The sequence below is a fragment of the Cervus canadensis genome, chromosome 2 (genome assembly GCF_019320065.1).
Source record: "Cervus canadensis isolate Bull #8, Minnesota chromosome 2, ASM1932006v1, whole genome shotgun sequence".
Taxonomy (NCBI): Eukaryota; Metazoa; Chordata; class Mammalia; order Artiodactyla; family Cervidae; genus Cervus; species Cervus canadensis.
The window spans coordinates 2990129-3006558 of NC_057387.1; the positions used below are offsets into that span (position 1 = coordinate 2990129).

Below are 16430 nucleotides of genomic sequence, written 5' to 3' on the forward strand. Positions count from 1 at the left end.
CAGACTTTTCAAATATTTCCCTCTTCTTTTTTCCTTGTTATCTTCCATCATCTTTGTCTTTCTTTTCTCCCCAAAACCCTGGTCCCTGCTAGGAGGCCTCACTGGTCTGTAGAATGTGGCTGGCAGAATACCAGTCACCTCATTGCATTCACTTTCTTCCTGACAGTATTCTCTTTGTTTGAAAAACAAATCAAAACATTCTCTTCTTCAACTTAGAATCTTACTAATACTTCCCTTACATGTTCAGATCTTCCATGAACTTTCAATTACAGATGTCAACTAAAAAATACAGTCACAAACTGAAAGTAGAGATTTGGTGGGAATGTCTAGGACTCTGAGCCAGGGAAACAGCACTTCAGTAGCTCAGAGAAAATTGCTCCAAGGAGGCAGCAGTCAGGCTATTTACAAGTTTGCAACAAAGGGAACAGGCAGTCCGAACTTCAAAGATTAGGCTTCAAGTTAAGGAATTTAGCATTCTTTGTATGGGAACATGCAAGCCTCTCGGCTCACAGAATTCACTCCTTTCTTTTGCACCTCAGCTGTCTGAGGCCAAAGCTGTTCTCCCAGCTTCTTGCATTCCCCCAGCTCCTCAAGCAACCCCAGTGGTGGAGTGGCAGCATCTGCTGGATCACAGTTTTGGGAGCTCTCATTCACATCTGGAGGGCAGAAATCACTGATGGCTGTGACATTTCTTATTTATTAATATGGAGGGGGATATTTTCATTTCATTACAGACTTTTCATTACAAACTTTCATAAGAACTGCTGCTTACTGTTCCCTCCCAAAAGCAGTAATAATAACAGTTTTTTCTATATCAGGGAGCAAACCCTGAGGTTGGTGATACGGTCACTTCCCCCGGGGTTAATCAGATGCTGGCAGAGGGAACTGCCAGGACCTAACAGGACCTCAGCCAGGAGTGGGCTCCAAGGCGGTCTCTCCCACATCCCAGTAGGAGTCCAGGGGACTCTTGCTCCCTGGGGCTCCGCCGACCCTGCTTTCCCAGCGCCACAGAAACCCCCACGGAGGATCCCTCCTCTTCCCTAAATGGAACACTGGGGATTACTAACAAACATCTCACAAAGCCACCGAAAAGCAGCCCCTATTTCCGTCCAGCTACTGTTTCCCAACCCCGCCCTCCCTAGGAACTGACCATTCAGCTTCGGGCTTTATCGGCAGCGCTGCATTCGTGGATCACAGAGGGCCGGTTAGAGAGGGCTGATCCCATTGGGCAGTCTCTCGGCTGCGTTGTAGTCGCTGGAAACTGGGTGGAAATGAAAGCGCCAGGCCAGGACCGGTGGCTCAGAGGCAGCACCTCAGAGGCGGCCTGTTGCCTTAGCAACCGTGGAAGGTGAGGCCCGGGGCTGCAGCTTGGACGAGTGTGGAGCCCGGTGGAACCCGGTCATGCCAAGGGGACACTAACCCTAGTTTCTTCAGCAAGCCTTTCCAGATTGACAGGAGAGATGGAATAGCCTCCATCGCTCCATTTCCGTCATTTTTATTCTTTCAGTTTAGTCGCTCAGTTGTGTCTGACTCTTTGCGACCGCGAAGACTGCAGCACGCCAGGCTTCCCTGTCCATCACCAACTCCTGGAGCTTGGTCAAATTCCTGTCCATCCAGTTAGTGATACCATCCAACCGTCTCATCCTCTGTCGTCCCCTTCTCCTCCTGCCTTCAATCTTTCCCAGCATCAGGGTCTTTTCCAGTGAGTCAGTTCTTCGCATCAGCTGGCCAAAGTATTGGAGTTTCAGCTTCGGCATCAGTCCTTCCAATGAATATTCAGGACTGATTTCCTTTAGGATTGACTGGTTTGATCTTCTTGCAGCCCAAGGGACTCTGAAGTATCTTCTCCAACACCAGAGTTCAAAAGCATCAGTTCTTCAGTCCTCAGCCTTCTTTATGGTATAGCTCTCACATCAATACCTGACTATTGGGAAAAAACATAGCTTTGACTCTACAGACCTTTGTCGGTAAAGTAATATCTCTCTGCTTTTTAATATACTGTCTAGGTTTGTCATAGTTTTTCTTCCAAGGAGCAAGCATCTTTTAATTTCATGGCTGCAGTCACTGTCCACAGTGATTTTGGAGCCCAAGAAAATAAAGTCTTTCACTGTTTCCATTGTTTCCCCATCCATTTGGCATGAAGTGATGGGACCGGATGCTATGATCTTAGTTTTTTGAATGTTGAGTTTAAGCCAGCTTTTTCACTCTCCCCTTTCACTGTCATCAAAAGGCTCTTTAATTCCTCTCCACTTTCTGCCATAAGGGTGGTCTCATCTGCATATCTGAGGTTACTGATATTTCTCCTGGCAATCTTGATTCTAGCTTGTGCTTCATCCAGCCTAGCATTTCACATCATGTACTCCGCATATAAGTTAAATAAGCAAGGTGACAATATACAGCCTTGATGTACTCCTTTCCCAATTTGGAACCCATCTGTTGTACCATGTCCAGTTTTTTCATTCTTTGTTTCCAAAGCATTTTTATTTGTCAACCTCAGAGTAAAAACCCACTTACTTTCACATGGGCATAAGAAATACTTTTATCGGTCAGTGTAATTTTAAAAATAAGTAAACTGTGAAAACTTTGGCAGTCAGCTCTCATTTCCCTACATTTTCTATGAGAAAAACACTTCCCTGCTTGTTATTTATATGCTTGCTCGACATTTGTATTTCTTCTTATGTAGAAAGAGATTACATGACAAATCCCTGCCACATTCTGAAATCTCTACCACATTCATACACATTAGCAGGTACAAGAAAGACTAAAGGAACATTCTGAAGTCCCTCTGAGTGGTAAAGGAGTTGGCCACTGTTCGGGACATTTTCCCACCCTCTCATTCCTGATTACCTTGGTTTAGAAATAACAGTGCAGAAGGAAATGGCAAATCACTCCAGTATTCTTGCCTGGGAAATCCGTGGACAGAGGAGCCTGGCAGGCTACAGTCCATGAGGTCACAAAGAGTCAGACACGACCTAGCGGCTAAACAGCAGCAAAGATAGCAGACTGCTTTTTCTTCTCAGAGGTGGAGGGAACTGATGGAAATGAGGAGGGATAAGCAGACAAAAATGGAAAATGGGATCATTCTTGGATAACTTCAGTGTAGACAAATTTCCCTCTCCCAAATAGTTTTAATTATATATATATTTTATTTTTTCCTTAAAATTTTATTAAAAATTTTTTTTGAATTTTTACTTATTTATTTTTGTTTTCCTGGGTCTTTCTTGCTTTGAGTGGGTGAGCAGGCACCACTCTGCTTTGCTGTGCTGGAACTCATCGCCATGCTTCTGCTGTTGTGGAGCGCGGCTCAAGTCATCCAGGCTCAGTACGTGTGGCACATGGGCTCAGTTGCTCTGATACATGTGGAGTCCTCCCTGACCAGGGATTGCACCCATGACCCCTGCATTGGCAGGCGGATTCTTATCCACTGTGCCACCAGGAAAGTCTTTTCCTTTTTTTTAAACTAAGAATTTATTTTTAATGAGCAGTTTCTGGTTCACAGCAAAATGGAGGAGCAGAGATTTCCCATATACCTCCTTACCCCTCACATGCATAGCTTCCTCCATTACCAACATCTTTATTACTCTTATTATCTACATTGATGAACCTGAACTGACACATCATCATCACCCTAAGTCCACAGTTTACCTTAGGGTTCACTCTTTGTGTTGTCCATTCTATGAGTTTGGACAAATTGTGTATGTATTTTAGCAAATATTATGACCCCAAAGCATTTGGATCTAAGTTTGTGAAATAGCAGGTTAGTATCCAGCTGATCCTAGTTTGAATTTTAAAAGCAAGAAGAAGGGTAGAAGAAATATGACTATTAAGTATTGTACTGTTTTTCTTATATAGCTTTGAATGCAGTTCCAAGAGGAATTCCATAGACATTTTGAGCTATGTGGTCATATCACCTGTAGACATATAGCTTCCAATAGGGACTCCTTTGAAAGGCAACCTTTGTTTAGATGTATAAATTCTAATAATCAAAATTACTTTATCTTTCCCTTTCTTTCTCCCTCTCTTCCATCTTTGTCTCATTTTCACAAAGGATTTGGGGGCATGACTTAATTGATTTATTTCAATTAAAGCTACTTTGAAATGTGAGAAATATAAATATGAAGTTTATTACTGTTATTTTAGACATTACCAAATTATTACTAAAATTCTTAGTCATCGATGATTATATCCAGTGGTACTCAAATTAAACAGGCTATATTGTGCTAATGAAAGATTTTGTAGATCAAAATTGAAAATGTTAAACAACATATTTTTCTGTTGATTTTGAGTTATTATTTGAGAAGCTTTAAAAGAATTTTTGTTACTACCACTTTGGAGTTAGTAGGCATTCCTAATTCTGTCTTTAAAATTTTGTAGCCTCTTTGTTGTTAATGAAATGTATATATTGAACCATATGGGGTCACCAGGATTTTGTTTTCTATTTGGTCAAAATAGTCAAGTGTTGATAATTTAATGTGATTCAACCTAATATCTCAATAAGAAAAATTTCACTTAAAATATTTTTAAGTTATGCTGTTTTGATATAAATGACCACTTTTTAATGTATTGATTTTTACAAGATTTTATATATTGGGTTTACTTACAGCAGGTCCCATTTAAACCAGACTTTTCTCCTTTGCACATGTGTGGTATGATATCCTGACTAGAAATTCAGGAATTTAAGGGCAACTAGAAACCTTTCAGCACATGTCTTTCACAGCATTAACTACAATCCTCCCTGACAAGTTGGAGGTTACTGACTGTGAAATGTAGCCAGTTGCTGAGAACTCAGGGTGTATTCTTTTCTTGACCCCTAAAAACTGGCCTGTTTCCAATTAATGGTTTTTTGTTTTTTTTTGAGGCATGTTATGTTCCAGTTTCCTGGTTAATTTCCAGATCTTCTGCCATTCTTCTTGTACAATTCATTTTCTTTGTGGTGGGTCTTACCGAAAGACACTGTGTACAGAAAAGGGGCTTCTGGAAATTATCATGTTTCAGCAACAAAATTGTTTAAACATCTGTCTATCATTTACAACCAACATCTCTGGTCTCATCCATGGAAAATATCACACATAGCAGAGAAAATTGAGAAGAGCTGGCAGAAGATAGCTGTTGTGTTTGCATCCTGCAGTGGGTTCCTAGGAGACCTCAGATCAAGATTGTTTTTTACTTCAGTTTAACTTTTTGGGTGTGTTCCTTTCTGCAGAGAGCTGAAGATCAGAGTCTGGTTTTGAAGGTGAACTTGAGAAATCAATCAGTGCATCCTCCTCCTGACTGGAAACTCAGCATCATTATGGACAGAGAGCCTGTCTCCAAGGCAAAGGGAGGTAGAGGCTCTTTAACATTCCTGGGCAGGCAGGAAGCATTTCTGTTGGCTCTCATCCTTGCTGACCTGTTCTAGTCTCAGGTCACTGCTGTCCTGAGGGTCCTGCAGAGCGGGTAACTCCGTGTAGTTTGGACTAATGGTTTGTCACCCTGGGGAGCCATTGACTAAGCTTGTTCTTTAGGTCTCTGGTTAGGAATTTCGAATATATGCTATCTTTAGGAGTCCATGGGCTTGTATATTTCTTTAAGGGCATTTTTCCAGGTTTTTTTTTTTTTTAAATGAGATAAGAAAAACCTGTTAAGAAAGCTGGTTAGCCTGAAATTGAGCTTTGGAGCTTGAATTACTTTAACCTTAGGGTATGACATCATGCCACAATGATCTCTCCACCAGTTTAAAGGCACTGAACTAATTAGGGATGAGAAGACTATAGAGCATTAGGAACACACCTCTGAGTAGAACAGCAAACATTCTTTAACGTAAGAATGTGAAGTTCTTTGCTAAAGTCTCATAGGCTACATACTTCTAGTATATAAATTACACTATTATTAATGTGATCTGTAGGATAGAAACTTTGGGATGATTAGTGAACTCCTCAGTCACTTGTAAGATGCAATCTGAGAAAATCAGACTTCATTAGTTTCCTCACAATGTGAAACTCCTGCCTTATAATTTCAACTGTCTTAACTGAACCTCAGGTGACAGTTTTCTGTCTATCAATTAAGGAAGAAATAGATTTCATTTCACATGATCATGTACTAATTAATTTAGGAACTGCCTTTATGAAAGCATGTTTGCATGACTTTACCACAGTGCTCTCCAAAGGAAATATAGTGCTATCCTCATACGTAATTAATTTTTTGTAGTAGTTCCATTTGGAGAAGGCAGTGGCAGCCCACTCCAGTACTCTTGCCTGGAAAATCCCATGGATGGAGGAGCCTGGTGGGCTGCATGCAGTCCATAGGGTCGCGAAGAGTCAGACACGACTGAGCGGTTTCACTTTAACTTTTCACTTTCATGCATTGCAGAAGGAAATGGCTACCCACTCCAGTGTTCTTGCCTGGAGAATCCCAGGGAAGGGGGAGCCTGGTGGGCTGCCATCTATGGGGTCCCACAGAGTCAGACACGACTGAGGTGACTTAGCAGCAGCAGCAGTAGTTCCATTAAAAAGTAAAAAGAAATGGGTGAAATTAATTTTAACAAACTCTATTTAATCTAATATATTCAAAATAGTATCATGTCACTATGTAATCAATATAAAATCATGAGTGAAATATGTTATGTTTTAATTGATGTATGATGTCTTAGAAATCTGGTATTTTACACATAACAGTGTATGTCAGCTTGGACAAGCCGCATTCCAAGTGCTCAGCACCCACTTGTAGTTAGTGGCTGTGGAACTGGAAGCATGATTTTCAACTGTTACTGTATCTGTAATTAAGCAGAGGATTTCAGAGGGGAGAGAGAAATGGGGCAGGTAAGAGGAGAAAAAAGCCCTTGCTGGATATGGAGCATCACTGGAACCAGATTTCCTTTCTTCTGTTCAACATTTCAACTTTAAACCAAAAGCAACAACTTCATTTATCTGACACCCCAGTAGGACATTGTGATCAAAACAAGAAAATTGTCTTATAGACTCAATGTTTGCCCTACAAATGTGGGGCTTCCCAGGTGGAGCTAGTGGTAAAGAACCTGCCTGCAAATGCAGGAGAGGTTAAAGACCTGTGTTCAATCCCTGGGCCAGGAAATTCTCTGGAGGAGGACATGGCAGCCCACTCTGGCATTATTGCCTAGAGAATCCCATGGACAGAGAAGCCTGGTAGGCTACAGTCCATAGGGTCACAGAGTCAGACATGACTGAGGCGACTTACAATGCATGCACACAAATTTAAGAAGTGACAACAGGTGCTTTGGACAGTAGCATGACAATGGACTTTGGGAAAAGCACAGATAGACTTGAGTTCAAACCAGCCCTGTTGTTGCTGAGCTGTGAGCTTATGCAATGACACCACCCTTATAGAAGAAAGTTAAGAGGAACTGAGGAGCCTCTTAAAGAAAGCGAAAAAAAAAAAAAGATTGAAAAAGCTGTCTTAAAACTCAACATTCAAAAAATGAAGATCATGGCATTGGGAACCCATCACCTCATGGCAAATAGATGGGGAAACAATGGAAACAGTGACAGACTTTATTTTCTTGGGCTCCATAATCACTGGGATGGTGACTGCAGCCATGAAATTAAAAGATGCTTGCTCTTTGGAAGAGAAGCTATGACAAACCTAACCAGCATATTAAAAAGCAAAGACATTACTTTGATGAAAAAAGTCCATCTAGTCAAAGCTATGGTTTTTCCAGTAGTCATATATGGATGTGAGAGTTGGACCATAAAGAGAGCTGAGTGCCGAAGAACTGATGCTTTTGAATTGAGGTGTTGGAGAAGACTCTTGGGAGTCTGTTGGACTGCAAGGAGATCAAATCAGTCAATCCTAAAGGAAATCAGTCCTGAATATTCACTGGAAGGACTGATCCTGAAGGTGAAGCTCCAATACTTTGGCCCCCTGTTGTGAAGAACTGACTCATTGAAAGAAACCCTGATGCTGGGAAAGATTGAAGACAGGAGGAGAAGGGGACGACAGAGGATGAGGTGGTTGGATGGCATCACCGACTCAATGGACATGAGTTTGAGCAAACTCCGGGAGCTGGTGATGGACAGGGAAGTCTGGCGTGCTGCAGTCCTTGGGGTCGCAGAGTCGGACGCAACTGCGTGGCTGAACTGAATGACTGATTGAGCTTATGCAAATCTGTCACCTCTTTGACTCCTTCCACTCTAGTCAAGGGCATGGAACTATCCAGGCTGGTGGGGTTTTAGTGGGGGTTAAATGACATTCCTCATGTGAAGTTACCTAGGCCAGTTGGTTTGTGGTGTATGAGAGGCACTCAGTCTACCAAGACTGTTATTTTCTGGTTTTTCCATCTATTTTTCATCATCAGGGCACTTTGCCCAACCTTTCTTGCCCTTTACTCTCTTTTAGGTTCCGAACTATTCCCAGAACCTCAATTTCTGCTGCAGCCCCTGCTCATAGGCCTGCTGCAATTGTGATTATGTTATAAATATAAACGGCTTATTGTCAAAGCACCAGTAATAATGGTAATATAAATTCAGCTATTGCCCATTCCAAATCTATGTGAAGTGTTCCATTGTGCTAAGTCTATGTGCTAAGCTGCTTCGGTCATGTCCGACTCTTTGCTACCCCATGGACTGTAGCCCACCAGGCTCCTCTGCCCATGGGGATTCTCCAGGCAAGAATACTGGAGTGGGTTGCCATTTCCTTCTCCAGGGGATCTTCCTGACCCAGGGATTGAACCCAGGTCTCCGGCATTGGCAGGTGGATTCTTTACCATCTGAGCCACCAGGGAAGCCGAAATCTTTCATTAGATCACTCCAAATTTGGTGAAAAGACCAGATATATTTTTATTTTTGGCCGACGGGTGGCAGCATTGTCTAAGTCACTGATCTCTGGGCACGCTGGTCCTTCAGAGTTTCCTTTCTTTGTGCCTTTCATTATCTGAGGTTCATTCCCTCAACCTAGAAGAGCTTTTCATTGAAAAGGTCAGGACTGGAGGACAGTATCAGCCCCCAAAGTGCTAAAGGCAGCCCAGAACCCAGAGCTGCTGTCCATCAGACACTTGGGGAGACAGCTCAGGCTTGGAGTCAAGCTTCCCAGTAGGTGGGTTTGGGCAGGGGCCTGTTAGATTAATGGCAGGATAAGATGCTTTCCAGCAGGTGATCACCAAGGATCTAGGTATGGGGAAGAAGGGGTAGTGAGGCTGACCCCAAGAAATTGCATGAAAATAGACCAAGCCTCCATGAAAAGAGATGTTTGATAGGTATCAAGCACTGATCTTATAAGCTCACTGGGAATTAATTTTCTTACCTTCATCCCTGATTAGTAGGACCTATTGTCTTTGAATTAGAGGGATGTGCTTAAAAATTATTATTATCTTTTTCTTGTTATGTGGTAGTCTGTATGGGAGGGGAGTTTGAGGGAGAATGGATACATATATTTCTATGGCTGAGTCCCTTCACTTTTCACCTGAAACTATCAAAACATTGTTAATCAGCTATACCCCAATACAAAATAGTGAAAGCCGCTCAGTCATGTCTGACTTTTTGCGACCCCAGGTCAGAGTTCTGCAGGCCAGAATACTGGAGTGGGTAGCCGTTCCCTCCTTCAGGGGATCATCCCAACTCAGAAACTGAACCCAGGTCTCCTGCATTGCAAGCGAATTCTTTACCAGATGAGCCACAAGAGAAGCCCAGGAATACTGGAGTGGGTAGCCATACCCATGAATACTGGAGTGGGTAGCCTATCCTTTCTCTAGTGGATCTTCCCGACGCAGGAATTGAACCAGGGTCTCCTGAATTGCAGGCAGCTTCTCTACAAAGTGAACTATCAGGGAAGCACAATTCAAAATAAAAAGTTCAAAAAATTATTCATTTAAAAAAATATGTTGTTACCTGGAATTTATCCTCCACCCTGGTCCTCAACACCCAGTACAATGACAATTTGGCAATTTGAATTATGATCTTTAGACATCACATTACCCAACCATTTGGATTAAGTCCTCATATTTGAACACAATTTTTTTTCAGGCTTTCCTTTAAATTTTCTTATTTTTATCAGGTGACTGATTTGGTATGAATCAAGAGGTTTATCAGAGAACATTTAGGAAAGCATGAAGGAGAAAATAAAAACCATCCATTAGCTTGAAAAGATATATATCTTGAAAAGTAAGATAGAAAAGCTATTGTTTATTGTTCAAGAGGTATGGACTAAATCAGAAAACTTTTTGAATTGTTTTATTATGAATTTTATGATTAATCATGCTGACAAAACAGGGCATGAAACTTCTAGGATTATTTTATTTTGTTTGACCATTTAGCTATTCATTTATATGTGAAAACATTGGAAAACCTGCTATGAACTATATATTGTGCTAGATTGGGGGTTGAGGGAGATAGTTGGGCCATAAGACATTGTCCTTGCTTGTGAGTGCCTTACAATTTACTAGAGAAAAGAGACAAGCAAATCAATAATTCCAGTGTGGTAACTGTCACAGTAGGGGAATACACCTTTTTATAGAAGCAGAAGGAGAGGCATTTGACTGCCCACTGGCAGCCAGGAAAGGCTTCACGGGGAGGTGACACAAGCTGAGTCATTAAAGTCAAGCAAGAATTATCCATATTGTGCATAAGAAGATGGACATTCCAGGAAAAGGAATGAACTATACAAAGGTACTTACATTCAGTTGCTTGCTGTTTGTGAGGAATGGTAGGCACCTGATATGAGGCTGGAGTGGCCTATGTGAGTATATGGAGGAATAGAAGAGCTAGTGGGAATTGGGCAGGGAAGCTGAGCAAGATAATAATGGGCTTTTTATACCAATTGAGTTGTTGGGAATTTTATCTTATAGGATCTGATAGGATCTGATGGGATCTATCTTATAGGATCTGATCCATCTGATGGCAGATGGATGTGGGGAGTAGGATAGTGAGAGAATTATACAGTGCGTCCCTTGATTCTACTTTGGATGATTGGATGACTGTTTGTAACACAGAGGAGGAGCAGGGTTGAAGGAGCTGACAAAGATGACCAGCTTACTTTCAGACTTCAGGGGATCCTGTCCAGGTGACAGCTCTTTGGCCATCAGGAGAGAGATCTCAAGTTCTAGGTACAAACTGTGGTTACTAATAATAACCATTTACTGAAGATTTATTGTTGTTGTTCAGTCACTAAATCGTGTCCAACTCTTTGCGACCCCATGGACTGGGGGCATGCTGGGCTTCCCTGTCCTTCACCATCTCCTGAAGTTTGCTCAAACTCATGTCCATTGAGCCAGTGATGCGGTCCAACCACGTCAGGCTTGACCACCTGCTTCTCCTTTTGTCTTCAATCTTTCCCACCATCAAGGTCTTTTCCAATGAGTTGGCTCTTCTCCTCAGGTGGTCCAAGTATTGGAGCTTCAGTTTTAGCATCAGTCCTTCCAATGAATATTCAGAGTAGATTTCCTTTAGGATTGACTGGTTTGATCTCCTTGTTATCCAAGGGACGTTCAAGAGTCTTCTCCAGCACCACAGTTCAAAAGCATCAATCCTTCAAGCGCTCAGTCTTCTTTATGGTTCAACTCTCACATCCGTACATGACTACTGGAAAAACCACTGTTGTTGCTGTCCAGTTGCTCAGTCATGTCTGACTCTTTCTGACCCAATGGACTGCAGCACACCAGGCTTCCCTGTCCTTCACCATCGCCCGGAGTTTGCTCAAACTCATGTCCATTGAGTTGGTAATGCCATCCAACCATCTCATCCTTGGCCACCTGCTTCTCCTTTTGTCTTCATTCTTTCCTACCATCAAGGTCTTTTCCAACGAGTCGGCTCTTCATGTCAGGTGGCCAAAGTATTGGAACTTCAGCTTCAGTATCAGTCCTTCCAATGAATATTTAGGACTGATTTCCTTCAGGATTGACTGATTTGATCTCCTTGCAGTCCAAGGGACTCCCAAGAGTCTTCTCCAACATCACAGTTCAAAAGCATCAATTCTTCAGTGCTCAACCTTCTTTATGGTCCAACTCTCATATCTATATATGACTACTGGGGAAACCATAGCTTTGACTATACGGGCCTTTGTTGGCAAAGTAATGTCTCTGCTTTCTAATATGCTGTCTAGGTTTGTCATAGTTTTTCTTCCAAGGGGCAAGCGTCTTTAATTTCATGGCTGCAGTCACCATCCCAGTGGTTATGGAGTCTAAGAAAATAAAGTCTCTGTCACTGTTTTCATTGTTTCCCCATCTATTTGCCATGAAGTGATGGGACCGGATGCCATGATCTTAGTGTTTTGAATGTTGAGTTTTAAGCCAACTTTTTCACACTCCTCTTTCACCTTCTTCAAGAGGCTCTCTCTTTAGTTCCTCTTTGCTTTCTGCCATAACAGTGATGTTATCTGCCTATCTAAGGTTACTGATATTTCTCCTGGCAATCTTGATTCCAGCTTGTGCTTTATTCAGCCCAGCATTTAGCATGAGGTACTCTGCATAGAAGTTAAATAAACATGGTAACAGTATACAGCCTTGATGTACTCCTTTTCCAATTTTGAACCAGTCTGTTGTTGCATGTCAGGTTCTAACTGTTGCTTCTTGACCTGCATACAGATTTCTCAGGAAGCCAGTCAGATAGTATTCCTATTTCTCTAAGAATTTTTCAGTTTGTTGTGATCCACACAGTCAAAGGCTTTAATGTAGCCAATGACGCAGAAGTAGATGTTTTTCTGGAATTCTCTTGTTTTTTTTCTATGAACCAGCGGATGTTGGCGATTTGATCTCTGGTTCCTCTGCCTTTTCTAAATCCAGCTTGAACGTCTGGAAATTCTTGGTTCAGGTACTGTTGAAGTCTGGCTTGGAGGATTTTTAGCATTACTTTACTAGCATGTGAAATGAATGCAATTATTCAGTATTTTGAATGTTCTTTGGCATTTCCTTTCTTTGGGATTGGAATGAAAACTGACCTTTTCCAGTCCTGTGGCCACTGCTGAGTTTTCCAAATTTACTGGCATATTGAGTGCAGCACTTTAACAGCATTATTTTTGTGGATCTGAAATAGCTCAGCCGGAGTTCCATCACCTCCACTAGCTTTGTTCGTAGTGATGCTTCCTAAGGCCCAGTTGACTTCTCACTCTGGGATGTCTGGCTCTACACCATCGTGGTTATCTGGGTCATTAACATCATTTTTTGTGTAGTTCTTCTGTGTATTCTTGCCACCTCTTCTTAATATCTTCTGCTTCTGTTAGGTCCTTACTGTTTCTGTCCTTTATTGTGCCCATCTGTGCATGTTCCCTTGGTATCTCCAATTTTCTTTTTTTTTTTTTTTTTTTTTTTTATTAGTTGGAGGCTAATTACTTTACAATATTGTAGTGGGTTTTGTCATACATTGACATGAATCAGCCATGGATTTACATGTATTCCCCATCCCGATCCCCCCTCCCACCTCCCTCTCTACCCAATCCCTCTGAGTCTTCCCAGTGCTCCAATTTTCTTGAAGAGATCTTTGAGAGTCTTTCCCATTCCATTGTTTTCCTTTATTTCTTTGCATTGTTCACTTTGGAAGACTTTCTTATATCTCCTTGCTGTTCCTTGGAACTCTGCATTCAGATGGGTATATCTTTTCTTTTCATCTTTGCCTTGCACTTCTCTTCTTTTCTGAGCCTCCTCAGACAACCATTTTGCCATTTTTCAAAACCATAGCTTGACTATATGGACCTTTGCTGGCAAAGTGATGTCTCTGTTTTTTTTTTCTTTTTTCTTTTTTTATTAACTTAGTTTTTAATTGAAGGGTGATTGCTTTACAAAATTTTGTTGTTTTCTGTCAAACCTCAGCATGAATCAGACATATGTTTTTAATACACTGTCTAGATTTGTTATAGCTTTTGTTCCAAGTAGCAAGCATCTTTTTATTTCATGGCTGCAGTCACCATCTGAGGTGATTTTGGAGCCCAAGAAAATAAAATTTGCCACTGTTTCTACTTTTTTCCAGTCTATTTGCCATGAAGTCATGGATGATGGAATTGGATGCCATGATCCTAGTTTTTTAAATATTGAGTTTTAAGCCATCTTTTTAATGTGCCACATTTTGTATTAATCCTCAGATAAATCCTGTGAAAGCACAACTCTGTAGCTACATTTTACAGGCGAGAAACCACATTTTAGGTGATATGAATATGGTGGAGCTGGAATTTGAGCCCAGGCCGATTCCAGAGCCTGTGTTCTCAACCGCTGCCTTCTACAGAGCCATTTACATGGAGCTGTGGTTAAGTAATGGGCAAAGAGGAAACATTCAGGGATAGGATGTAGAAAGAGGAAAGGACCGAGGAGCATAGCCATATGGGACAAGTAGTAGCAGAGGAGCTGGTGGAGCCTAGGACAGAGTTGCCCCAGGAAGGAGGAAACAGCAAAGGATGTTATCCAGAAACCCAATAGGAGAATTTTGAGGAGTGAGGGATCAACAGTGACAAAAATAAGGCATGGACTATGTCTTCCTGGCCCCAGCCCCACACTTCCAGCTGATGATTAAATATAACCACTTGGGTGTTCCACAGGCTTTGTCACCTTCTAAATTCTGTTTCTGTTGATAATATGACTGTCTTCTCAGACATCCAGAACACATGCTTCAGGATGATCTTTAATGTCCCTTTTTTACGTGACCACCAATGACCACATCCTGTTGGACTTAACATTTCTCTTGTCTACTCCTTCCTCTTCATGCCTTCATTGATAACCCAGTTCTTTGCTTCTTACCTCCATCATTTTATTTCTCTCCTGCTTTGTCTTCTTGCCACTGGTTGCATTCTATCAGCCTTGACCATGAATCCTTCTGAAGTTTCACCATGCCACTCCCCAGCTCAGGAAACTTCAGAGACCCTTTAATATTTACAATATATAATAAATTCCAAATTGTTATTGAAGACCATCTATGAACTAGCTCTGGCTTCTTTCTTCTAATATTTTCCCCCTGCATTAAGTGCCTTGCGGCCTCTCTTCCAGCCAGATTGAAAAATGTCTTGATTCCAGTGTTTTCCTTCCTTAGATCCATTGTTGAGACCAATCCTTCCACCTGGATGCATTTTCCTTTCATCTTTCAGTTCCAAATCATACACATCCTTCAAAGGTCATCTGAAATATTTCAGTGAAGCTTTTCCTGACCCTTTCTACTGGAAATAATTTCAGCCTTCTCTGAACTCACATGAATATGACACTTTATCTGTACATTTCTTAGGGCAATTAATGGTGTGTGTGTGTGTGTGTGTGTGTGTGTGTGTGTGTGTGCGCGCGTGTGCACATGCTCGCTCAGTTGTGTTCAACTTTTTGCGACCCCATGGACTGTAGCCTGCCAGGCTCCTCTGTCCATGGAATTCTCCAGGTAAGACTACTAGAGTGGGTAGCCATTTCCTACTCCAGGGGATCTTCCTGACCCAGGGATCAAACCTGTGTCTCCTGCGTTACCAGGCAAGGTCTTTACCACTAGTCCCACCTGGGAAGACTCTACCTTAGGTTTTAGAAGTATATAAGTGTTTAAATAGTTTTCGAAGGCAAAGTCTACTTCTTGACTATTTTTCTATTCTTCATTTTGCTAATCACATGGGCATTTTACATGTAGGTGTTTTGTTTTGTTGAATATTTATTTATTGGGTGAATGGATGGAGAGCAGACATTGCTGTCAGGTTCTGTGCAATCTCTGGATATTCCCTTCTTAATCATCTCTTTAGACCGAGCCTCCTTAGTGCCCTGCCCTCTCAGTTGTATGGTGTAGACTCTAGCTTAGGTTTGAGTAGAGTTAATTTTGAGTATGTCAATGAATGCAGTAGAAAACTTAGGTAACTATTTGATTTTTGAGATATACTCTAAAGAACTAAAATTTCCTATTTGGGGAAAAAGTCTCCAGTTCTCTAGGGCATATCAAAATCCAGTCTGATTATCCTAAGGTATTTCTTGTGGTTTTCCTCAGCAGTCATGTTTAGAGCATGCCTTTGAAGATGGGTAGATATTAAGAGAAAATGAAAAGATGCTTATCTTGAGGATGGTATCCTGTATCCCTTGGAAATATCTTCATGTTTGGTGACCACATAATATTTCTGGGTTATCCCTTGACTCACAGATAGAAACAGATTAGAGAATTAGGAGCCATGGCCAGGATGTTGGACCAGGTTTGGTGGTGCCTGTCTGTCCTGCTTGTGAAATTAAATCTGGAGTATGGAGTTTCCATGGCTGAGCCTTGCATCCTGCTTGGGTCTCTTCAGCTTCCTCTGGCTTTTGAGGGTATTTTCCTCTTTTGCCACATGTGGATGAGCTGCTTGTTAAGCTAAATGCAGTGGAACTCAAAGAAAGAATCAATGGAAAATGTCTTCTGGTGTTATGTTTATTTGGGTTTCAATGTCATGTTTTAAGCCTATAATTTGAGCATACAATCAGTTGGAACTCGTAGTTTCTTACCAGCTTGGGCAGAGCTAAATTCCTCCTTGAAAATGGAATCCAGGTTTTGTTACCTTATCTTTAACTGCTGTTG

General features: G+C 41.6%; 1 long non-coding RNA gene across 1 annotated transcript in view; it reads left to right on the forward strand.

Annotated features, from left to right (window-relative positions):
- Window positions 1-1186: 1186 nt before the first annotated feature.
- Window positions 1187-16430, forward strand: part of LOC122429867 — a 60237-nt gene continuing 44993 nt past the window's right edge. Inside the window, exon 1 of the long non-coding RNA XR_006266166.1 lies at window positions 1187-1348. This is a non-coding gene — a long non-coding RNA (uncharacterized LOC122429867). The remainder of the gene's footprint in view (window positions 1349-16430) is intronic.